Raw genomic sequence first — 26,146 nt, 5'->3', positions numbered from 1 at the left:
AGAGCACCGTCTCCTGGGAATTGGCTCATGCAGAAATGCCCCTCCGCCGAGGGAATGGAATTTTACCCCTCGCTAAGACACCCCAGCCACACGGCGCAGCGGGGACCCTGACAGGCACGCACACGTCTATGTGATGGCACATATAAAGTGCACGCACACACACAAGCAAACGAGTTCTGTCAACCACACACACACACACACACACACACACACACACACACACACACAAACACACACACACACACGCACACACACACACACACACACACACACACACACACACACACACACACACACACACACACACACACACACACACACACACACAGTGTCCCTGGAGAGTGTGTTCCATATAAGACGTGTCCTCATCCCTCCAAGTGAAGTGACCATGCAGTACCATAGAAACAAACACTTATTTTCCGCCAGAAATCATCAGGAAGCCATCATTACGTTAATGGCGACTCTCTCTTAGGGGACATGCAGTGATATAGCTTTATCTCGCACACAGTCAGTGCCATATGCTTTTTTCCGGCCCCGTATATATATACGCTGGGACATCAGTGGCTGCATGCGTTGGCACCTAATGAGATGGCCCCGCAGAATTAAAAACTATATGCTGGGCTCTCACTGCCTCGAGTTGAGGCGCTCCTTAAACCCACAGCTCCATCTATTGGTCTCCCATGCTACACGGAGAGAGAGAGAGAGAGAGAGAGAGAGAGAGAGAGAGAGAGAGAGAGAGAGAGAGAGAGACCGTAGACAGTGGTGGAAAAAGTAGTCACATGTTGTATACTTGAGTAAAAGTATCAATACTGCAATATAGAAATACTATTTTTTACAAGTGAAAGTCCGGAATTCAAAATTTACTTGAGTAAATTGAGTAAGAGTAAAGTAACTCTTTATGCAAATCCTTTGGAAAAAAGCAGATCTATACAAGCTAGCTCACAATGTGTCGCATAGTATTAGCGACACATTGTGAGCTAGTATCGGCTCATTTCAAATAGCCGAAAGGTATATATAATAAATTTAGTAAGAATAATAATAGGGCTGAAGTATAGGTAATATATGTTTTGTAATAATAAACAAAATCTACAACATAACTAGTACTGAAGTTGTCAAATAAATGTAGTGGAGTAACAGTACAATATTTGCCTCGATCCAACATGTAGTGGAGTAGAAGCAAAAGTATTGGAAATTGGAAAGACTACTAAGCACAGTACAAATACCTCAAAATTGTACAAGTACAGTTGTTGAGTACATGTACTTGTTATACTTCCCACCACTGGGAGCGTAGATAATGGGGAGAAAGTGCTGTGACAGTCTGGCAGGCAGAGGGACTGATTGTTTCATTTGTCTTATCGCCGTGTCAGTGAACAAGCAGCTATTAAATGTAAATTCAAGAGTATAGCTAAAAAACAATATTTCTAAATGCACTGTAAATTAAGGAATGGGACTTGGAAAACAGTGTTTTCTGCAGAGAGTATATGGACATAAGTGCCAATGTATCCCATGCAGTGCTGCCTTGCCTTGCCGACACGTTCCAATTTGGCATTGAGTTCTTAAGTTCTGAATGTTCTTTTTTCCCCTCCATTAATGAATGTGGTCCTTGTGTGTTCAGAGTAGACCATGCTGTTTTAGGACGATATACGAATCATGTGACTGATGAGACGTGATGAATCATTTCAGGTCAGTCGGATCGGAATATGATTCATACCCCCCGACCGACAGAGCTGGATTTGCTGGGGGGGGGACAGACAGTAAGGAGACAGTAAGGAGCTTGTATATAGCCTATGCTATTCTTTTTGCCAAATGTTCACCCCAAAGAATAAGGATAATAGATACTCAAACACAGAAAGAAAGAAAGAAAGAAAGAAAGAAAGAAAGAAAGAAAGAAAGAAAGAAAGAAAGAAAGAAAGAAAGAAAGAAAGAAAGAAAGGGCAGTCCAGGTTCCATCATCTATACACACTTGATCAACTGAGCATGAATCCACTGGGCAATTAACTGAAAATACATCAAAACCGATATTTAGGACCAATAATAACTGACGTAGTTTTGCTCATGTTAGGTGAATCGAATAATTTATGAACAGGTTTTTTTGGTGCCATTGTTTTTTTTTATTTCTCGTAAAAAGAAAACAATTCTATACATAATCGACTAAAATCGATGTGTCTGATTGACCAATTACTATAGCTCTGTGGGGTTGGGCCCTATAGCTGCCCTGCAGGCATGGCGGTATACCAGCTGAACTGGTATGAGGCTGAGCCGTGCGGAATCGACTCCCAGCCGCCCAACCCCATCCTTCATGTACAGATTACCGCCACTCTTCCGGAGGGGATTAGCAGTCACACACAACATAAACCGCTGTCACTTGCACAATTGAATTGTTCACAGACAAGACCCCATGCATCACCATGCAATCCATGCAGCCTGGCTGTAGTAACAGACTGTGGTTGGGAGAGGTTGGATTGGGAAGACGTCTCAAGGTGCTTAAAGCTGCTATTTAAGCATTAATATGGCAATATTTTAATGACTTTGTTTTTTGTTTTTTTTTTGGTATTCCGACAGCCAGCACAATGAGTAAAAAGCTACGGGAATTTTTTTTTGTCTCTGTGACACATCTATAGGGGCCACAATCTGCATTCAAAGATACCTGGTCGAAATGACTAACCAATCAGGAAGGAGACATGGGCAAATCGACCAATGACAAAGCTTCTAGGAAAATCTTTGAATGCAGATTGTGGCCCCTAGATGTGTCACAGAGACTCAATTCTTTTGGGAGAGTTTTACCCATTGCTGGCTGTCTGAATACCAAATAAATAAATAAAAGGTCATTAAAAGTTTGACATATTATGCAGCTTTGCTCCGCGCACGACATTGTGCACCGAAAATATCTGATCTACAAGCTCTATAACGCATCGCGTGCATCATTATACGACATGTAACGAAGGGTAAATCGGGCTTGAGAGGCATGCGATTCAGGCCTAATTATCACAACATAACCCAGCCGTCTGACCTTAACTGGGAAAATATAGAACATTCGCAAAAGAAAATTATATTCACAAATATAATATTCACAAAAGAAGCAATATTTGGTGTAATGTGTTAACACGTGCCCTGAATTCGAATGGAATTTTTAAGAGGAATATTACTCTCTGTGCCAAACACACCATGGAGATGGAGGTGTGTGCGCGAGCGTGCGTGCATGTGTGCGTGCGCGGCCGTGCGTGGGGGGAGGGGGGGGGGGGGAGTGGGAGGCAGTGGGAGGGGCGGTTTCACGCTATAAATATTAATCGATTACGCATAACATATTCCTGCACCTTGTGAATTGATGATAATTTCCAATGGCATGGTGTGCTGTGTTAGGTAGTGGAGGCTTGCGGTTACTTTTTTTACCTCCACCACCACAAAGCAGCTGAGAAACCCAAGCTTGTCTCGTTTACAGAAAGATAAAGAAACTGGTTCTTCAGAGTGATGCCATAAATGGGACCATTTTTGGTTCCAGAAAGAACTCTTTCAGACCATTTATTTTAATGGTTCTACGAAATAAAATCAAAACGTACAGTATGCCACTTTAAACCCTAATACTCCATCAACCTGGTGTCTGCCAAGGTTACTTGGCATGCTTCTTGTCTCCCTCTTCGCTAAAAATGTCCTTGTTGAAAATAGCAGCATCAACAAGCTTGTAGATCTGCTATTCTTCTATGAATGTTCCAACGGTTTTTTTTAGCACCCGATCCGATCATTTGGAAAATGCTGTGATCGGCCCCCGATTTCAGATCACGTGATCGGACCGGGACAACCATACAGTAGATGGAACCATATATACTGTATTTAACCATTAAGAACCACATCTTTTCTGCATGTAGCTATTTCTAGTGCAGAGAGCCAAGGCATCTCTCTCTCTCTCTCTCTCTCTCTCTCTCTCTCTCTGCCCCCCCCCCCCCCCCCCCACCCCCCCCCCCTCTCGGGATATAAGCCTTTCAAAAGTCCTCGTCAGATTTTGCAGCGCAGACCGTACTTCGGCAGCCTGCCGCCTCCACATCTCTGCCCCCCCCAACTCTCCTCCACCCACCCGTCCACCCCCCACCAACACCCTACCACCCACCCACCCACCCAGCCAGCCTCCTCTCCTTCTCTTCTGCTCTCCTCTCACGGCGGCCCACTCTGCAGATGTTTTGGATATATATTCTCTCAGAGGGAAAAAAAACGCCGCCAACTGCCAAGTGCTAACAAAATGCCCTTCGGTCGTCTCACAGCAGCTCCAGAACTCTATAGTCTCCAGCACTGTGGTGATTGTGTGAGTGTGGTGGGGGGGGGGATAGGCTAATGGTTGGTGGGAGACATTAGCGGAGCGGTGGCCAACATTCCAGCGTGCAGACAGAGAGGGGTCACTCTGAGGTTAGCCCCGACATTGCCGATGTCGCATTTATACGTTGCACCTATAGGAAGCTCCTAATTAGCCAACCCGGCTGTATAGCGACTGTGTGCTCAAAATTAACATCGTGGCAATGCAATTAAAAAAAAAAAATAGAACAACATAATTAGCTATCAAACAGTAAAGGTTTGATAGTTTGGAAGCTACAACGTTTTCAGACATGCATTCAGTTTTGGCGTTGTTGCTGTGAGGAGTATATAGGCTACATGCTATAGCATGTTAAGCTTGATTTATACTTGGTTGCTCGACATGTCACTCTGCAGAAATAGCAGCTCTACAAGCTGACAATGCATATGGCGATTAGGCTTCCAGCTCCATGGCATGATGACATCAGAATGCAGCATAGCAGGTGTAGAACATTTCATCGAGGCCAATTATTGTGAAATACCATAACCATTTTAGCTCCTCTCCAACCGAAGCCTTCGGTTTGAAATATGTTTCTATCTCCGCTATAAGACTCAAATTGGACTTGCATCGTTATAAGGGGCATCTATCAAAATCACTTCTGCTCATAGGGGGCACTACAAAGGCAATAGGCAGGGTTGGTATGTATGTTTGGCCAAATTCCTCTATATCGATAATGTGACATTTTGGGGATGACTGCTTTAAGAAAAGACCGTTTTGAGAGTGTTGTGTCTGGTTAAGAAGACTAGAGAGGTATTAAAATGTAGCCTATTCAAATAATTTATGCAGCATGTTAAAAATGGAAATTCAAGGTGGTGATGAGCACGCCAAGACTATCCTGTTCATACACTGTAACGTTCTGTCTAAAATGTACACAATGCATTATTGACAACATCACTGTCATCATGGCCCGTATTCATGTTTTGGATGGAAAATGTGTTGCTTGCTTCAAAAATAATGATTAATTCTGAAAGAATTCATACATGTTTCAGCTTAAGACAGAGTGATTAGGTGTTTTTTCTTTGCTATTTTCAGCATGCAACCAAATGTAAAATGACTTATACTGGATCTACTAGTCCCTTCCTAACATTTTAGTCTAGTTTTTATTTGTTGACAAAATTGTCAATACATTTAGTCTTAGTTTTAGTCATCATAGCTTAGTTCTCATCTAGTTTCCATTTAGTGTTCGTCAGTGAAAAAAGGTAGTCGACGAACATTTTCCGTCTTAGTTTTAGTCGACGAAATCAACACCATGATCCAGAGCACCGTGTAACGAAGCCATGTGGTATAAGTACAGTATATAGCATGGCTTGTGTAACGAAGCCATGTGGTATAAGTACAGTATATAGCATGGCTTGTGTAACGAAGCCATGTGGTATAAGTACAGTATATAGCATGGCTTGTGTAACGAAGCCATGTGGTATAAGTACAGGGTGCAAAAACACTCTGTTGCGCTCTCTCTCTCTCTCTCTCTCTCTCTCTCTCTCTCAGCGATCCATCTCGCATGCAGGCGCATGCAGAGCCCATCCTCATTCCCAGGCTGATGATAATAATAATAATAAACCAATCCGACCTATTATTAACTTACTGAATAAAGAGAGAGGACATTTATATAATAATGATATGGTCTGCATTTACTGTAGCTCCTTTTACAATGTGCTTTATACGCTTATACCCCTTCACATGCAAACATTCACACACTGGGCAGAGCTTATACCCCTTCACATGCAAACATTCACACACTGGGCAGAGTTGTTCTTATACCCCTTCACATGCAAACATTCACACTGGGCAGAGTTGCAAGTCACAAACCTTGTTATCTGGAGCATGCATGCAGTTAGGGGTTCAGTGTCTTGCTCAAGGACAGTTTGACACGACGCCAGGAGGATCCATGGGAATCGAACCAGGAACCTTGGCCACTGTACAGTACCTCTTGGGCCACTGCTGCCCCATATGATGACCTACATATAACAGCTACAGTATAGAATAAGAAGTTGGTATTAAAGTATTTATCATGACATTTCCATAGGCAAATTAGTCAAATTATGGTTAATATTAGGCGTGCGTCAATTCATTGATATTATTATTTTTGAATAAGAAAAACCTTGATTATTCAATTAACCTACATTTAGCATGATTATAAGCATGAAGAACCAGCCTGTACTGTACTGCCTGGGTAGAGAGAACAGAAGAACCAGCCTGTACTGTACTGCCTGGGTAGAGAGAACAGAAGAACCAGCCTGTACTGTACTGCCTGGGGGTAGAGAGCAGTGTTTGATTTGAGTTTTTGTCATATTCTGTTTTCACTTAGTTTTAGTCACATTTTAGTCACCTGTAGGAATGCTTTAGTGTTAGTCTAGTTTTAGTCAACTAAATGTCATAAGATTCTAGTCGACTAAATCTACAGTTGATTTAGTCGACTAAAATGAATTTTGGCAGGCTATGACGCCGTCGTAATGACTGTTTTTACACTTGCTGAAAATAGCCGATCTACAAGCTCACAACACGCGTTGTGAGCTTGTAGATCGAGCATGCAACCAAGTGTAAAATGACTCATACTGGATCTCTTGTCCACTAGTCCCTTTCTAACATTTTACTCTAGTTTTTAATCATGCATCGTTTCTAAATGTTAGATGTTTGTTTCTGTTAGCCCATTTAGACCTGAGGACGCATCTGTGTCACATTATAGCTTTTAACCACTTGAACCATTATTTAAAACATTATCTGTTGAAAAATAGCAGATCTACAAGCAGATCTACGAGCTTGTGGGTCTGCTATTTTTGAAAAATCGTGAAAATGTGGCACAAATCTTTGAATATATATACTCTTTCACAGCGAGCGTTTTTAACTAAAATATTTGCTTCTGGGGAGGTCCCTGGAACAACATATTTTCAGATGGGGATGGGGGTCCGCAGCCAAATACAGATAATTCTGGGGGTCCTTATATAAATAGTTTGAGCACCATTTTTTTTTCCCAGAACATTTTCAGGAGTTAGAAGACATTTGTAGAACCTGTTCTCAGGTATAAATTAATTAATTGCCCAGCCCCCTTGGCACTCTAAATTTGAGCCCCCTCAAAAGTCTACACACACACACACAAACACACACACACACACACACACACACACACACACACACACACACACACACACACAGGGTGTGTCAGTGTCTGCATGCTGAGCTGATGGAGTGCTGTGCTGCACTGCATGAAAACAGGACTATAAGACCCAGGCTGCCTGCAGAGAACAGAAGACCCAGCCTGTACTGTACTGCCTGGGGGTAGAGAGCAGTGTTTGATTTGAGTTTTAGTCATAGTCTGTTTTCACTTAGTTTTAGTCACATTTTAGTCACCTGGAGGAATGCTTTAGTGTTAGTCTAGTTTTAGTCAACTAAATGTCATAAGATTCTAAAATGAATTTTGGCAGGCTATGACGCCGTCGTAATGACTGTTTTTACACTTGCTGAAAATAGCCGATCTACAAGCTCACAACGCGTCGCAGCGTGATGCGTTGTGAGCTTGTAGATCGAGCATGCAACCAAGTGTAAAATTACTGGATACTGGATCTCTTGTCCACTAGTCCCTTCCTAACATTTTACTCTAGTTTTTATTTATTGACGAAATTGTCAGTATATTTAGTCATCGTATAGCTTAGTTTTGATTTAGTTTCCATTTAGTTGTGAAAAAATGAACATTTTTCGTCTTGGTTTTAGTCGACGAAAACAACACTGCTGGCTGGGTAGAGAGGACGTCCAAAGACCCAGCCTGCCTGGGTAAAGAGACAGAACGTGGATTACGTTCAGGTCCATGTTAAGAATTACGTGGCTGGTTTATTAATGTTTGCCGTCCCACATTTTCCATGTTCAGAAATAGCAGAAATAGCAGATCTACAAGCTCACAGCAGTTTGTTGTACGACGTATATAAGTATATAAAGCATCAAATCAATACACGTATGAATCTATTCTCAGATAGTCATAAACAATAAATAAACATCTGTATACATCATGTTAACGTAATCAACAGTCACGTGTATCTGTGAATTAGTCAATGAAAACCATCATATTTTCATTTAACTATCTATCATGTTGTATAGCGGCTCAATATTTACTATTATATACACTACAGAATACAGCGGACCAACCGCAACCATGTGCCGACGTCCTATTATTTATGAATCTATAAAAAAGGTGGATCTATAGCTAATCAATATGGCTCGGTACTTCACATGGTATAGCTTACTTGGCAATCAATAAACAGCCATATCGATCGTATCTCAGCCAATCAATAAACCAGTACTTTTAATCAGTAACCATGTGGGGTGAGGAAAAAGAGAGAGAGAGAGAGAGAGAGAGAGAGAGAGAGAGGGCTTCTGCAAGGTGGAGGAGGGGTGTGATGGGAGACCAAACTTGATGTTGAGAAATAGAATGAAAGAAAGCCAGTTCTTCGCTGTGCTTTTCCTTCCCATCCCCCATCATCTCGTAGGCATAGCAGCAGCCCTGTGCACAGGCGCACACACGCACGCACACACGCAGGCAGGCATACACGCACACACTCATGGACACGCACACATAAGCACAAACGCAAGCAGAACTACACACATATCGCGCACGCACGCACGCACGCACGCACGCACACACACACACACACGCACGCACACACACACACACGCACACACGCACTCACGGCCCATCTCTCTAGCCTAGCTATACACCTGATGGGAAGCAAAGAATATTCTAGATCCAAACTGACTGTTTCTCTGCTGCTATGCATTACAAACACAAAGAAGGAAGAAAAAAATAATCACACCACTGTGAACTGAGTGGTGCAACTGGCTTGAGGTCAGCATGGTGATTGAGAGGTCATATAAAGAGAGTTCACACGTGCATTAGAGAGCAATAGAAGTATTAGCACTAAGAACAGCCAAACTATAACACACACACATGCGCGGAAACGCATCATGAGCTTGTAGATCTGTTATTGTCAAACGTATTGTATTAAGTTTAAAGTGTCGTATAGTCTGTACTGGTACTGTGCTGTACTCTACTACTCCAAGGGGTTGGCAACCCTTTTACCATGGAAGTGCCGTGCAGTGTTGATTTTGTCGACAAAAACTAAGACGAAAAATGTTCGTCGACTACCTTTTTTCACGGACAAAAACAAAATAGAAACTAAATGAAAACTAAGCTATGATGACTAAAAATACTGACAATGAATAAAAACTAGACTAAGATGTTAGGAATGGACTAGTTGAGAGATCCAGTAAATCATTTTATACTTGGTTGCATGCTGAAAATATTTTCAGCAAGTGTAAAATATGCCATTACGACGGCATCAAGGCCCGCCAAAATAACTAGACTAAACTAGACTAACAGTAAAACATTCCAGGTGTGTGACTAAAACAAAATGAAAACTATTCAAAAGACTATTATGACAAAAAATAAAATAAAATGTTAAAAACAACACTGCTGCTGTGTTTTAAATTTTCTTTATAGTCATGCCATGTCAACATGATGTTGAATTATGACAACCACATTAAAAATAAATAAAAACAATTGTCCATAAATATAACATTTCGTTCTCCTTCTGGACTATTTTCTTTAACAAAAACATTGTAATGATCATTAGAAGTAACGCACCTACAGTATATCTCCCAGACTCCCTCCCCATGCAGTCACAGCTCAGTTTGAATTCATGTAGAATTATGTGCAGGATTTGCATGCATTTGAGAGAGAGCTTAATTTAATATGTTATTTAAAAAAAGACAAAATCCTCTCTCTCTCACACGAATGCCAGTGTGCCAGTGATCACCCTTCACTGGCACACCCGTTGCCTAAGGTTGCTTATACCCCTGAGTTCTACTCTGTGCTGTACTCTGTACTGGACACTTTAGGTGTTATAGCTGTCCGTGTTCGGACAGACGGAGGGGCACGCATACCCGTCCGTCCGTACACAGACACAGACACACATAGCTGCGTAATGGAGCGGAGGCACCACTCAAAAATCACCCCGTGTCTAATTTGAACTGTAATCCATGCGTGGTATTTAAAGCTGCACTATTAGGGGGAAAATATAGTACCATCATTTTTTTATGAAGAACCTTGGTGCCAAAAGACGTTATATGCGTTCTTAGAAAATGTGGAACATTATAGAGCAGGGTCTGACGCAATAACTATAGGAAATAACAGCTTTTGACCACTTAAGCTCTTTACGCAATATACTGTATACTTCATTGTACGACGAATAGCGAAAACAGTCTATCTACAACCTCACAAAGCACTGCAATCTTTGTTGCAGTTCTTTTCTTACCTATAATGACTTGCCGAAAATAGGGACGGTTGAAAGTGGTTAAGAGGAAATCTTCCCTGACTCGACAATCTTCGTAGTGCAGAAACACATGGTCACCTTCTTAAACTAATGGCCAAATTAAGTTTTTCAGGAATTTTTTAAAACTAACGATATGGCATTTTCTTAATAATTTCAACAAAAACGTTTAGAACAATTTATGACTATTACATTTAAAATAACACTGTCTGGCAGTTATGTAATATAAGAGGATTAAAATAGAATTACATATAGGATTAAACCTGACCTAGGTCAATTTATTTACTGACTTGAGTTTTCTTTGCCTAAGTCACAAAACCATGTGACTGGCCTAAGTCACACTCTTGAGATAGGCCATTTTACAAAAAGGGCATGATCTGCATGATGACGACATTTCAATGTTCACACAGCTTGCACAAAACTCTCTTTGAAGACATGAATTAAAATACACAGTATATTTGTAGTTAATTCTATAGACATATGTGCAAATGATTTCATGTCATTTATTTTAACCGTGGAACCTTGGAACAGAGGGGCGAAAAAAGCAGATTCAGAATCAGAAGCTTATTATTAATGCAGGTTTAAAGTGGTTAGTTAGAATTATAATTCGTGGATATTTCATGACCAGCAGTTCCTTTTTTCACTAGGTCTCTGATGCAATATATTTTTTAAACCAAATGTTCTGTTGCGTTTTCTTGCGAGCAACACTTGTTGAATGAATTCTAGAACTCTTCATTCCAATTACTATGAGGTATGGTGAACGCAGTTAAAAGCAGTATAGTCTCTGGAGAGCTATATCAGCATCATTCATCATCTATTCTACAGTATAGTAATATCTGAAACTTTGAGGGTTGGGTTGCGATGGAATTTGGAACACATTTCAAGAGGGTTGAATGGGCATTACCCTTGATTGAGGCTTTTTGGTAATGTTATGTAACTAAACTATTTCAGAATGCCAATTCCAGAATTCCAAGTTTCAAAGTGAAACTTGTGATCAAATGTGAATTCAGAGCAAAAAAACTAAATGTCTCAGATATTAATATGAAAAGAAAACAATTATGAGTTCAAATCCATCGCGCTGCATCCGGCTTGGCCAAGCGTCCATACCAGAGGTTCCCAACCCCCGGCCGGGAACCGTATTCTTTTTAGGGACGGATCATACTGCATATACGGTATTATGTCAAAAGAATCAAAATAACTCATTGAGAATACCAAAACAATTGGGGGGGTCATATAACCCCTAAAGAGTGAGATCTGCCTGCCTAAAAGGGCACGTTATTTAAATTAAAGAGAAGCATAAGATGTTCCGCCGAGGAAAACAGATCTGCGTGTGTGCAAAGTCAAAGTGTGCAACCATCTACGGGGAACAGAATTATGTCTTAAAGGGATTGTGACATAAAACAAATCTTTCTTAATTTCTTTAGGTTTTCTGAGCTCAATTCCACCCAAAAAAACTGAACTTTTAACATTCAGTAGATTTTCTGTGGTGTGGGGTCTGAGGTGCTCTGAGTTTCCTGACATAAGAGACAGAAAATACCATATATGTCAATGGGATTTGCCAGCAGATGTCACTGTTTTCACTGTTTTGCCTGTTTTCATTGCAGCTCAGAAGACTTCCAAACCCCAGAGAAAGCTCCAGACCACAGAAAATCCACTGAATGTTCAAAGTTCCGTTTTCTTTTATGTAATTGAGGTCATAAAACCTAAAAGAAAAACGAAAAATAAAAATAAATTGAAACCTTAAAAATGATGTAATGAGATTGGGATAAGAAACGGGAGGTGGACCATACTGTGCTGCTGCTGCTGGCATATTTTGAGCATTCCATCTGTAATATCTTCACATCACTTAATAATCACATCCTCATCCCCTTAGTTAAGTCCTTTATTTAATGGTCATTAATGTTCTCTGTGCGCCGGTTCGTCTTACTGCTGTATAGAGTGTCGCAGTCCCGCCCCCTCGAGAGACCCGGAAAATAAATCCCTGTTTATTTTCCTCATAGACTTTTCAGAAAGTATTTATTTAAAAACGTTTACGCCGCGGACAAAGCCAACTCTTGTCGTGACAAATCATGACAACAAACACAATGTTTCGGGCTGAACAAATAATTAGAAAGAAGAAAAAAACGTCAGGTTACAACACTTTTTGTGTTGTTTTTCTTCTTGTTTTTCTTGTTTTCTTCAACCAGGCCTCAACGCCCACTCTGTTCACACCCGTGTGAACAGAGTGGTGCAACTCCCCTCTCTCTCTCCCCCCCTCCTCTCTCTCTATCTCTCTCTCTCTCTCTCTCTCTCATTAGTAGGCAAAAGTCTGTCAGCACTGTCTCTCTCTCTCTGATTCTGCATGGCACAACAGCGCCCCTACTGGTACTCATTATATGATGCTCATAGTCACATGAACACATACTGTAGGTGAACACATGTACACGGACATTGCTGGTTGTAGGAGTGGTTGCAACACTCAAAAATAGTAGGAGGTGTTGGTCTGTTGTCAAGGCTCCATATAAGGCTCGTAACATGCCCTTTGTATTTACAGCATTAGCTGCGAGGCAGTAGGTCTGTCCCCGGGGCTGCAACTGCATCAACAGACTGGGCTTGCATCTGCCCAGCTCGTACAGTATACAGTATGTAGGGAAGCCTACGAGAAGTTGAAGATAAAGAAGGCTAAAAGGGAAAGCCAGAAGGGTATGGGTTCACAGAATTCTTCAAATATGAGAGGGCATTTAACATATTTTCAACAACAGAAAGTGTATATAGGCTATATTGAAATAAACCATTTCTTATGTTCCTCTCTCTTTCTCCCCTTGCATCCAACTGCAATCACAGGGTGAAACAAATAATCATATTCTTACCTCTTCTATTTTCCGACTAATGAAAATAAATCAACACGTTGACATTGACTAACACTGTAGACGTTGATATTTTGCCTGTTGTAGGGTAACCTTACCAGAACCTATATACTGCTGCACCAGGGGATGCTTATCTTGCTCAAACCAGTATATTACTGCATTTACTCACTGATCTGCACTTAATGCATCACTTTTTACTGACATGTTTGCACTCCTATCATATTTTTTTATTTTATTTTTATTTTTTCATTGTTACTGTGGCTATATGTTAAAAGATGAATACATTATACAGTGTTCATTTTGACAGCAGAAGTTTGGTTTTAGTTCTATGAAATGGTTTAGTTTTTTTTTTTTTTTTTTTTTTAAGATATTTTTTTGTGGCTTACGCCTTTATTGATTTTTTTTTAAGGGATAGAAAGTAGGCTGACAGGAAACGGGAGAGAGATGGGGGGATGACATGCGGTAAAGGCCGTGTCGGGTCCGGGAGTCGAACCCGCGGCACACCGCGACTGGATCACCAGTCCGGTGCCCAGACCGTTACGCTACGGCCTGGGCCAATGGTTTAGTTTTATTCTACGTAGTTATAGTTGACTAAATACCATAAGAGTTTGGTCAAGTAAATGTACAGTTGATTTTGTCGACAAAAATGCATTTCGGCGGGCCTTGATGGTTGCATGCTGAAAATAGCATCTACAAGCTCACAACGCACTGCACCCGTTGTGAGCTTGTAGATCTGCCATTTTCAGAGTGCAACACTCGCAACCAAACATAAAATGACGTCCTTTATATCTAGACCTACTTGATCTCTTCTCCACTAGTCTAGCCTAGCCTACATTTTTTCTTCTAGTATTTATTTGTTGAAGAATTAGTCGATATATAAATATTTAGTTTTAGTTATCATAGCTTAGATTTTTATTCAGTTCGTCAGTGGAAAAAGGTAGTCGACTTCTTCTTTCATGTAACGTCAGAGGTCCAACTCGGTGTCGTGGAGCCATGCCCGCATCTCTGGTCCCAGGTCGAAGAGGCTGGCTTTCAATGGTGTCTGTATAAGGGACAGGTGTTGATCATTATGGTCGGTGGTCTTCTCAGTTGTCAGCATGCCGCACTGTCCGGCGCCACGCCCCTCTTCCACATTGATGCCTAATCAATACCAAATCCAGTTCGTAGGCGGTTCAGTGTGGTTCATTGCCATCATGGCAGGTTGTGTCCCCCTATGACGCCATCTCCTGGGTCCCAGATGTGTAGTGATGGTTATGGGAGGGCCCCGACTGACTCCCAACTCCTGCTTCCAGGCTGCTGTCAGCCATGCATCTCTGGAGATGTCCTCAGGTGGAATTGAGGTATCTCTTGTGCTGCCTTGTTGTATAGGGGTGGCGGGACTCGAGTCTGCTTGGAGGTGCTGGAGTTGTTGTGCATCCAGTCGTGCTTTCCTGGCCAGGATGAGGGTGGCAGCCTCCCGTCGGAGGCCGAGCCGGTGCTATTCCCGCAAGGACTGGCAAAGAGGGACACAGGGGTATAGGCTTCAAGCTTCCAGTTATGATTAGGAGAGCGTTGTTGTTAATAGCCACGTCGACCTTTCTTGCATGAGGGCTCCTGTTCCAGACTGGCGCGCAGTATTCCGCTGCACCCCAGGTAGTCGACGTCGACGAACATTTAATAGTTTTAGTACTACCAAATTAAGACTGTTTTCAGGGAACAGCCAGGGAAAGGGATGGAGTCGACTTCTACGCTTTATAGCAGCTGCAGGTGTCAATAGTCCTAAAGTTGTAGTACTACTAGCACTCCACCACCATTACAGTACTTCCACCATAGAGATTTGCATATATGGAGTTCTTTGTCAGGCATGCTCAAATATGGAGTCTATGCAGATGTCAGAATGATGTCAGAACAGGCCAGCTCCATATAGTACCCGTTCCACCCATCTGTCCCTTTTATGCCCATATATGGAGATTTCTGTATCTGTCTCTCTGTGTGACCCTTTATTCCGATACATGGAGTTCTGTGTCAGGCATGCCCAAATATGGAGTGTTGTGATGTCAGAACAGGCCAGCTCCATATGGAGCATAGGCAAATGGCCCTGTCCAGACACCGCGCAGAGGCCTTTTGTGGCGGTTCTGGACAACCGTGGGTCCGACCGACTCGACACCGCGCACTGCACTCCCTGTAGGGGTGAGGAACACTCCCTGTGGGGGTGAGGAACGCGTGTGTGGAATTTGAAGTCGGTGGGGCGAATGGTTCTTGAGTTACGTTTACACACAGATTGCATCTGTGTAGATTGCATCTTCTATGTAAAGGAGGAAAACGATATGCACATCCCAGCTTTTAAATACGGTGCTGGACCCAAAAAGTGATCAAATGAAGAAAAAGTGGAATGTACGCACACGATATAATTCTGCTCCCCGTCCTTTTTATTTCAACCTACAATAACAACGTTTCGCCCCCTCCGGGCTTTCTCAACTTGAGACATTCCTCTTCATTTGCATTTTCTATTCCCACTTCCCCTATAGTGTTTTATGGTCACAAATCACCAGGAATCCTGGATCGCTTGATTCTAGGCTTAGAATAATGGATGTAAATATTTTTGGAAATCTCTATGGGAAAAATGAATGTGGTCTGGAACGATGGAAAACAGAAAATGGCTGCCACTGCTATGCCGGCGCCCTTTACTATTATTGTTGCCGTTTTCGCCTGCAGTTGCTGCACTGACATACTATTTCTGCTACCAGCAGCACAATTAAGAACCCAAATCAAATGTACCGCATATATTGGATTCCAAAGCAAAGAAATTAATAATGGCAATATGAGAGCTTTCAGTTCTTTTGAAAAAGAAACAGAACTAACTGCTAGACAGGATGTTCCCCCGATTGCAAACGCTCGCTCACCATGTATATTTTGGACCAGTCTAAATAGTTTTATCTCTTCCGTAAAATATGGACTGGTGGTCAATTGTTATTATGCTCTGCAAATACAACCAGCTATAGCCTGCACTCTCTTGACAGCCCCACTGTAAAGAATTTATATCCAGACAAGTACAACAGGCCAGGCATTCTCACATAATCTACAATCCCCGGCCCCACAATGCACTTTGACGCATTCTATAATAGGCAACAATCCAAAGTGCATCGATAATGCTGCTGTATATTACGGTGCTTGAGAGCAGGCTAGTATCCATGGAGCTGGCTGATTATTGAGCTGTGGATACTGTTCAGTTAGTTTGCTGAACAGTCCCGGTCCGTGCTGGTCCAACAAGCCCAGGTGTAACATGGGAATGGATGGCTGTTTGAATGGGAGCCAACAGCTTCCAGCAAATTCCCATCCGAATCAATGGACAGGCTATAGTGGCGCCAGAGCCAGACAAAACGTTTTCCAACAACAACCACAACAACAAAAAAAGCGTGAATCTCATGAGGCTTCCTGAGATGAAGGAAACATGTTTTCTCCTTTTTTCTTTTTTTTCCCTTCTTTTAAAAAATGTCTTTGTGCCAATTTCCATCACCTTTGAACAGGTGTTTTATTTTGTTTCAAGATGAGCTATAAACATGCATGGAGTTGGAGTTTGTGTGGTTATGTTTTTGGCATGCTCTCTAATGAGTGTTTAAAAACACTGGTACGGTCTATGATAAAAAATATATAAATAAATAAACGAGTGCAACCAAGACCTCCTCCCACTGAATATGAATACCAGAAAGATGCAAATGTGCTTCAACAGTGAATTTATTATTCTGCATATGTTCAGAAAACAAAAGGCTTTGGGAAACAGAGGGAGAGAAGTGAACTGCTCCTCTCCCCTCCGCTCCTCTCCTCTCCTCTCCTCTCCTCTCCTCTCCCCTCCCCTCCCCTCCCCTCCTGCATGTCTGCCTAAAAAAACACCCGGAGACAGGCAGAACGAGAGGAAGAGAGAGAGTGAGCGAGAGAGAGGAGAAGGGGTATGAAAGGGAGAAAGAGAGAGAGAGAGAGAGAGAGAGAGAGAGAAGGAAAGGGAGAGGGAAGACATACAGGAGAGAGAGAGAATCCTGGGCCATTTCTTTTTCGCTCTATTTTTTTTTTTTTTAGCAATGGCATCTTGTGTTCTTGGATGTGTCGTTGCCATAGCAACTGTAACTTGGTGACCTCGTTATTTCAGCCTAATCCCGGGCTGAAATTATGGGCTGCTCCACCCTTTTTGCCTGGCTGGCCCGATAACATAATCATTGCAAATGAGGGAAGACACACACACACACACACACACACACACACACACACACACACACACACACACACACACACACACAGTCTGTTGGTTGTGTATCATTTATGTTGTATACTGTAAATGTGGTTGTGTTAAGGGCTTGTATTTCAAGTATTTGTAATATGGGCCTCGACCCAAAAGTCAGAGTATCTGCATGCTGGTTATGGTGGGCCAGTCTGGAAATGTCCAGGCCGAATTCTTTGTCTCAGTCCAGCCCTGCACCGATCTGATCTGACTGGGCTGTACTGTACAGGTTAGATTGCTCAAAATGACAATAGGCACGAATAAGATAAATATGCATTTAAAGTTTTAAACATTAACTAATTAAAATGAACAGTTCAGATGTTGTTGTGTTGCAGTTATTTGAAAATCTGAATATTCTGTCTGAATGATTGACACGATTACTAAAAAGATGCTTATTATTCTGACTATATCAGGACAATAATGATGATTAATTATGATTAGCATTACTACTAGTAATATCCATATTAGTTTTAGTATAGTAATTATGGACGGAAATGATCGATTAAGTCATAATTGATACGTTTTGATAACCTTATCGATTGATGAAATCTTAGAATCTTAATTTCCCTGAACATAAAAATCTACATTTTGCTGTTTGCCAGAGAGAAGACAGAAGGCATATTAAATTCCTCAATCAAACATTTGACCATTTACGATACAGGGACATCTTTTTATGAGGAATGAAATGAAACGTGTCTGTCACGTCACGTGCAAAAGCAGAGACGTTTCTGTGGCTATACCAAGGTGGTGGGTGGGGACTTTGTTTTACCGGCGTGCGTTCCTTGGCCGCGTGCACACGCAGACAGCACAGAAAACCACCCAATGATATTTGATTTGATTCATTATTAACTGTTACGTTTCATTGATTAATTTCTTAACAACGATGAATCAATTAACGATTAAGTAACTATTAACATCCCTAATAGTAATATTGGCACTGGAATTTTGTATCATTAACACATTATATAAGGTTATTGTGGTAAAATGAGTGGGAGTGAAGTAACAATAAGTTCTCTCATGTCTCCCCCCCCCCCCCCCCCACACACACACACACACACACACACACATACACGTACACGTACACGCACGCACGCAAACACATGTACAGGAAAATTCTCAGACACCGATAACGTACAAACACTTGAATTATTGATTTCCATGTTTGATTAGATTTACTTATTGGATAGGGTGCGGGACGCATTCTTAAAAAATTGATGGATGTGTGAAATAAACATGCAAACTGATATGGAATTCCTCAGTCATGCCTATTCAATAATTCACCAAATTTGCATATTATTATTGGTATATCTCATTACTCTGGACGGGGGAGACACTTATATATTCAAAAAATTCATTAGTTGAATATTCTGTTGCATAAATTAACATGAATAATGAAGGACGGTGGTCTTTTAAAGTCGTGATTCAAAGAAAAACAGAAAGTCCTTTATGAACAGAAGGGAACGAGCACAAGGTGAACTGTGTTTGAATGGTTCTCATAGTGCACAGAATCATAAGAACTGTGTATGAATGGTTCTCATAGTGCACAGAATCATAAGAACTGTGTATGAATGGTTCTCATAGTGCACAGAATCATAAGAACTGTGTATGAATGGTTCTCATAGTGCACAGAATCATAAGAACTGTGTTTGAATGGTTCTCATAGTGCACAGAATCATAAGAACTGTGTATGAATGGTTATCATAGCGCACAGAATCATAAGAACTGTGTATGAATGGTTCTCATAGTGCACAGATTCATAAGAACTGCATGTTAGCCACAGTGGAAGAAGTACTCGCATGCTTAAGTAAAATTATCGATACTGCAATGCGTCGCACCGTGACACATTGTGAGCTTGCAGATTGGATATTTTCAGAAATCAAAATTGTACAGTACTTGAGTACATAGTTACTGTACTGTAGTTTACACCACTGGTTAACCAAGAAGAATCTGCCATGAACAAAAAAGGCAAAAAGAGAAAGAAAGAAAGAAAGAAAGGATATAGATTAAGTCCAATCTAACGTGTTATATGAAGTCAGTAAAGTTCTAGAATTAACAAGCCAATTCAAGAGACGATTCAACAAGCCCTACAGTATATTTGTGGGGAGGTGGATTGGCATGAGGCGGCACGCAGCAATGGATGCCTGGTGAATTTGGACAATTTTCAAGTGGCATGTTTGTTGTTCTCCACCTGCGCGAGTTTGGTATTTTGGGGGACTCGCCGTGCACCCATGTGTGGGAGGATTGGACTGCAGTTGGGGGGGGGGGGTTTGCAAATCAGCTGTGCACTGCAATTTGGTTGTGGACAAGGACCACGTCGTGTTGTGGCGTCCACTGCCTGGCACCTGCATGCTTGGATCAGGTGTACTGGCATAAGCCCGTCCATTGCCGTTTAGTGTTTGGCCGAGGCAGACCCAGTCCCAGACCCCTCCAAAATTACACGTTATTGTTATTCACGTCCGTTTCACTTTGGTATGAATCCCTCAAGCTGGAAAACATATTTCAGCATGTTTGTACTTTGTTTGTACTCGCATTCTGATCCACATCATGGATGGTTAAATGCTGCCTGGTATAAACAACAAAAATGGATGCATGGACATGAATAATAATTCAGGTCCACTATATCCTTTTAGCCTTAATGTCTGATCACACCATGTGATGTTTGTTATAGTGTTTACATGTCTGACTAATAAGAATTCTGTTGCGTGGACACTGTCATTTATTTGGCGACTTTGCATTGGACTAAATGAACTATCTAATAATCATGTCCACAGCATGAATATTTTGTGAAATACACATTTTATGTTTGGGTCTAGTCTCATCAACACGCAAACAGCGTTTTCTGTCACTAAAACAGAGATCTTTCTAAATCCATTTCCGTAGAGGTGTATACTTAGCCATGTAAAATGATGACACAAACAGCTTTAAAAAGAAAATTCACATATTCCTCTCACCCAACCTCTGTCAGGAGGCTCCAGAAGATTCCTTTGTTCCTTTAATCTGTTTCAGTTCATAATTCACCATCAGAATACCTTCTTCACTTCCAGTGTATAGGCTTTAGTTTAAGAGAGTCTCTTGCAAACACTATTTCACACCCAAAATGTAATCCCTGGCCTACAGCCTCAAACACAAACTTCCTGGAACTGTTATAGCTGTTCCTGGTACCTCACTTCCTGGTACTTTTCTACCAGAGATCACTTCCTGGAACTTACCCTTTCACACATACACGTATGTGTGGCAATGTCACAATGGGAATGGGCATTTCATGTCATTATAGCGTGTCGATTGAGATGGAATTATGATAAATGCTGTACGGTAGGCTACTGATGCTCAAGGCAACAACACAATTTTATTTTGTTTTGTATTTTACGTCAGAGACCCCTGTCCAGGACAGGCTTCAGACACGCCTCCTCAGGTGACTGAATTAATCCATCGAGGCAACAACACAATGTCAGAAGCTGCATTTATTAACGCTAAGAATCCACACATTTTCAGTGCCTATATGTCATTGTGGGGGCCAACAAAAACAATGTATTTAATAGTTTTTAGAGAAGTTGTCAAAAAAAGTTAAAATACTTTGTGAAATGTTGTGGAAAAATAAACTCACAGAAAGATTATATACAAAAATTACTATTGCTTAATTGAAAGCGTTACACAGTATATCCGTGTAAAAAAAGGCAATACAATTCCTGCAGGAATCATCTCTCCCAATACGAAGCAATAAAAAAGGGATGAACTGGACAAGTTTCTTTCAGCACATACAATACTAGTGTGTCTATCTTCCACAAAAAGCTGAACTTTGCCATTTCAAGCAATATTGCAGACATCTATATTGCCTACGAGAGATGTTACCACCATCACTCAGCACCCTTAATAACAACCCAATGACTTTATATCAATATACAGTATATGCACATCCTGATACAGATGGGACTGTGTTCCACAAAATTACTAATGACATCTCTCAACTGGGTTGCATATACCTATACAGGGTAACAGGCAGTGTTTTGTCGACTAAAACTATAAGATGAAAAAAGGTCGGTCGACGTCGACCACCTTTTTCACTGACGAAAACTACATGGAAACTAAATAAAAACTAAGCTATGACGACTGAAACTAATACTAATATACTGACAATTTCGTCTGCAAATACAAACTAGACTAAAATGTTAGGAAGGGACTAGTGGACAAGAGATCCAGTATCTCATTTTACACTTGGTTGTATGCCGAAAAGAGCCGATCTACAAGCTCACGACACGTCACACTGTGGTGAGTTGTGAGCTTGTAGATTGGCTATTTTCAGCAACTAAACTAACTAAACTACTATTTAGTCGACTAAAACTAGACTAACACTAAGAAGCTATTCAAGAGACTAAAGACTAAAACTAAAATCAAAACTTGCTGCCAAAAACAACACTGGTAACAGGTACGGTCGCCCCTTTTCCATCTCGCCCCACTACTCTACCTATAGCTGTAAATAACAAACATAAATTCAGGTTGGTGATTATATAAAAGGTATTATTATTATATTAATTTATAATTGTTAAGTTCACTCTGTATATCCATGGGCATAATAGCATCATGATGCCATTACAAAACATGGGCTACATATGGAAGAAATGTGTTTAAAGGTACTGTATATGGAAACGGAAATGTTTCAGCTTGAAACGCTGGCTCTGAAGTTTCTGAACCAATCAGAGCATCGCAACCCTCCAGGCTATGGGGTCTTTTGATTGATTGATTGAAATATTTATTAACAGTTTGTAGAATTTACAGTACATTTTAAGCACAAACTCAATACAAAGACTGTTAACTGTGAGTGGACGACCCAATTAAGCATTACACATGTTTACAACAGGGTCCACATTGTTCAATTCATCAAAACATTTAGAGACATACAAATAGACACTTCTATGTAGCTAAAGAACAGAACAGGAATTCATCATATAGGAAGCAAAAAGGGAAAAGATACATATACAGTGAGGGGAAATGGGGTGGGGGGGGGGGGGGGGGGGTCTCAAAGTCTGTGACTTCCTGCACGTTAATTCCGTTTGTAAACAAAGTGACAGGGAGACGTGGGGAAAAGCCAGTGGATTATTTCTAACCTATTGTAACTCCCTCCACGCACAGACAGACACAAATGGTTTCCTCTACTGATTTATTGAAGGCGATCTTCAATCCTCCAAACCCACCGTGAAAACTAAACATAAACAATAAAACAACCACGTTACAATTAACACAAAGTGCCATGCACAGCATGTAGATGCAAACATTTCACATAATAATAAGTAAAATACAGACAAAACAAACAAATACCTCGTTGGCTGCGTGCATAAAACAAAGAAGGGAATCTCTTCAGTCTTAGGTCCTTATAACCTTTCTTATGACAGTCTCTTATGACCTTCTTGTAACTTTAAAGGCTCTTTGTGTGACCAGTGCAAACGGAGCTGGCAGAGCTGCTGCACCTTGCTGCTTCTAGCTGCTTGTGGCTTGATTGCATACACAAAACTCCTGTGTACCAATCGACGTGACAGCAGAGCAGACCAAACGAGACACAGAATGTGGCTTTGACCCTTCAAAATAAAAGCATTACAACAACTTGACAAGAAAAATATATGAAATAATGTTTTAACATGACTGTAACTTAATTATGAACTTCTTCATTATGAACTTAGACCTTTTAGAAATATACAAATTATATTACTTGTAGTGGCAACAGTTACACCTATACACAACCTATATACATAGGCCTATTTCAGCGTGATGATTAAGTTAAAAACAAGTAATACACTGTCTGGATGTCATCTTGAATTGGATTAAAAACTGAGTAGTTCTTTAATCAAAACCAGGTGTGGACAAGAAGCATTGGAAACAAACTGTTGAGCTTCATTTTTATTGGCTTTTATTGATGTGTATCTCTACACGTCATCACGCAGCATGTTTTCGTTTTCAGGAAGTAATTAAAAATATATTTTTATGGACTTTTGATATATAAAAAAAAAAAATTGGCATCCATGATTGTTAGGTATGCCCATATGATGACCTGACCACGGATATGATCTAAAAGTGTGAAAAAAGTATTTTTCATTTCAGTACGCCTTTATAATAAAACGAAATTAACTAACATATATTAAGCAGTCACCGTCGCTGTGTCATGTTATCCTTCCTTGATTTTTACAGTACAGAGATCGACTACTATACAATCAAATAAATATGTATATACAAGATCATTTCAGATTTCAGGGAGGGAGGGAAATATACTAAATGAACTGGTATTAAACTACTACAACACTTTTTGCGGGGTGAGTTGGTAAAGGGGCGAGTCTGGTATTCACCTCATCTATTGAGTGGTTTACCCATATACCTTTAAAGGACAACTTTAGTTTTTTTCAACCAAGGTTCATGTTTTAGGTTGTTATTAGAGAAACTAAAAGGTAGGTGTTCTTTTTTTTTCATTTGCTGCTTTCTTTCGTTTTAGGGATTTTAGCTGTTTTTGACAGGGGGGCGGGGGCATTCGAGCATGGGGCTAAATATGTATTTCTTTACAAAATATTATGGAGATTTATTTTTGTATTATTTACTATAGCCCTAATAAACCCCAGGAAATTACATCTGGCCACAAATAAATCACAGGATCTGCTGAATGTGAAGGTAGCCTACTGGGGGGAAGCCACACTGTGTGTCATAGGCTCAATGTCAGTTTGACACATTCAGTAGATCTCGTGATGTTTTGTGGCCAGATGTAATTTCCAGGGGTTTATTAGGACTATAGTAAATAATTTAAAAAGAAATCGCTATAAAATGTTGTAAAAAAATACATATTTAGCCCCATGCTCGAATGCCCCCGCCCCCCTGTCAAAAACAGCTAAAATCCCCAAAACGAAAGAAAGCAGCAAATGAAAGAAAATGAACACTCACCTTTTAGTTTCTCTAATAACAACCTAAAACATGAACCTTGGTTGAAAAAAACTAAAGTTGTCCTTTAAAGACCTGAGTGCTGAGGCCGATTCTTTAGTTTTCTGAAAAAATGTGATTCTCAAACTTTTTCATGTCAAGGATTCCCAGAATTACATGTATTTGGCCGCGGACCCCCATCTCAACATATTTTCTTCCAGGGGGAAAAAGCTATGACTAAAACTACGACTAAATATAATGACAATTTCGTAAAAAAATTAAAACTTAAACTAAAACGTTAGGAAGGGACTAGTCACTAGTGGACAAGAGATCCAGTATAAGTCATTTTACACTTGGTTGCATGCTGAAAATAGCCGATCTACAAGCTGACAACGTGTCGCGCTACGACGCGTTGTGAGCTTGTATTTATATATCTTGTATTTTCATTACGACTGCTTCAAGGCCCGACAAAACACATTTTAGTCGACTAAATCAATTGTAGATTTAGTCGACTAAAATCGCATGACACTTAGTCGACTAAAACTAAACTAAACTAACGCTAAAACATTCCGGGTGACAAAAAATATGACTAAAACTAAATGAAGTAAAAACTAAAAATAGAAATGTTCTGCCAAAAACAAAAACACTAGCTGAACTATCCCTTTGAAGCTGTCGACCAGGCAAGGACCACCACACCACCATGAAGTATATCCTCTCTTTTGCTTTTATAGGAGAGAACAAGAGCAAGGGTCTCTTTTTACACCGCGCACAACGTTGGATCGCTTACCTTGAAACGTAACCCTTTGTTTACAAGAATAAACTATACAAGGGGTGCACGCTGGCCTAGCGGTCCAGGCACATATCTCTGCTGTCGGGAGGAAACCTCATAACTCAATTTTTTAGGTTTTAGATTATTTTTTGCATAAATCATTGCTGTTGAACACCCTTTACGTCTGTGTGTTGTTTCGAAAATATTGAACCAATGGAAAGTATAGTCAAAAGTGCTTTGGACAAAACCTCTTAACTCTTGTCTCCGCACCTCTCCCCCTCTCATGGAAGTGCTTTGGACAAAACCTCTTAACTCCATTGGACCCTCAAAATGTCTCCACCACCTCTCCCCCTCTCATGGAAGTACAGGTAATTGACAATATATAAAGTTACGACACCAACTTTGATAAGGCTGTATTGCTTTGTTTTAAAAAATATATGTTTTTCTTTATTTCCTGAAAAATATTTTCTTTTTTCATTTCCTGAAAAATGAACATTATGGAGTTATGAGGTTTCCCCCCGACAGCAGAGATACAGTATATAGGTTCTACTGCATGCCTGACAGTGGGTTTGTGGGTTTGAATCCTGATTCCGACGACCTTTGCTGGATGTCACTCCACGTTTCCTTCCACTATATAATATCAATAAAGGCAGAAAAAATATCGGGGGGAGAAAAAAAATAATACATTTTATGAAAGAGCCCAAACTATTAGGGCCTGAACACCTCCTCCTC

Source organism: Protomyctophum parallelum (assembly GCF_964188405.1).
Source record: "Protomyctophum parallelum genome assembly, chromosome: 16".
Taxonomy (NCBI): domain Eukaryota; kingdom Metazoa; phylum Chordata; class Actinopteri; order Myctophiformes; family Myctophidae; genus Protomyctophum; species Protomyctophum parallelum.
The sequence above is the reverse complement of the archived record's forward strand: the minus strand, read 5'-3'. Positions refer to the sequence as shown.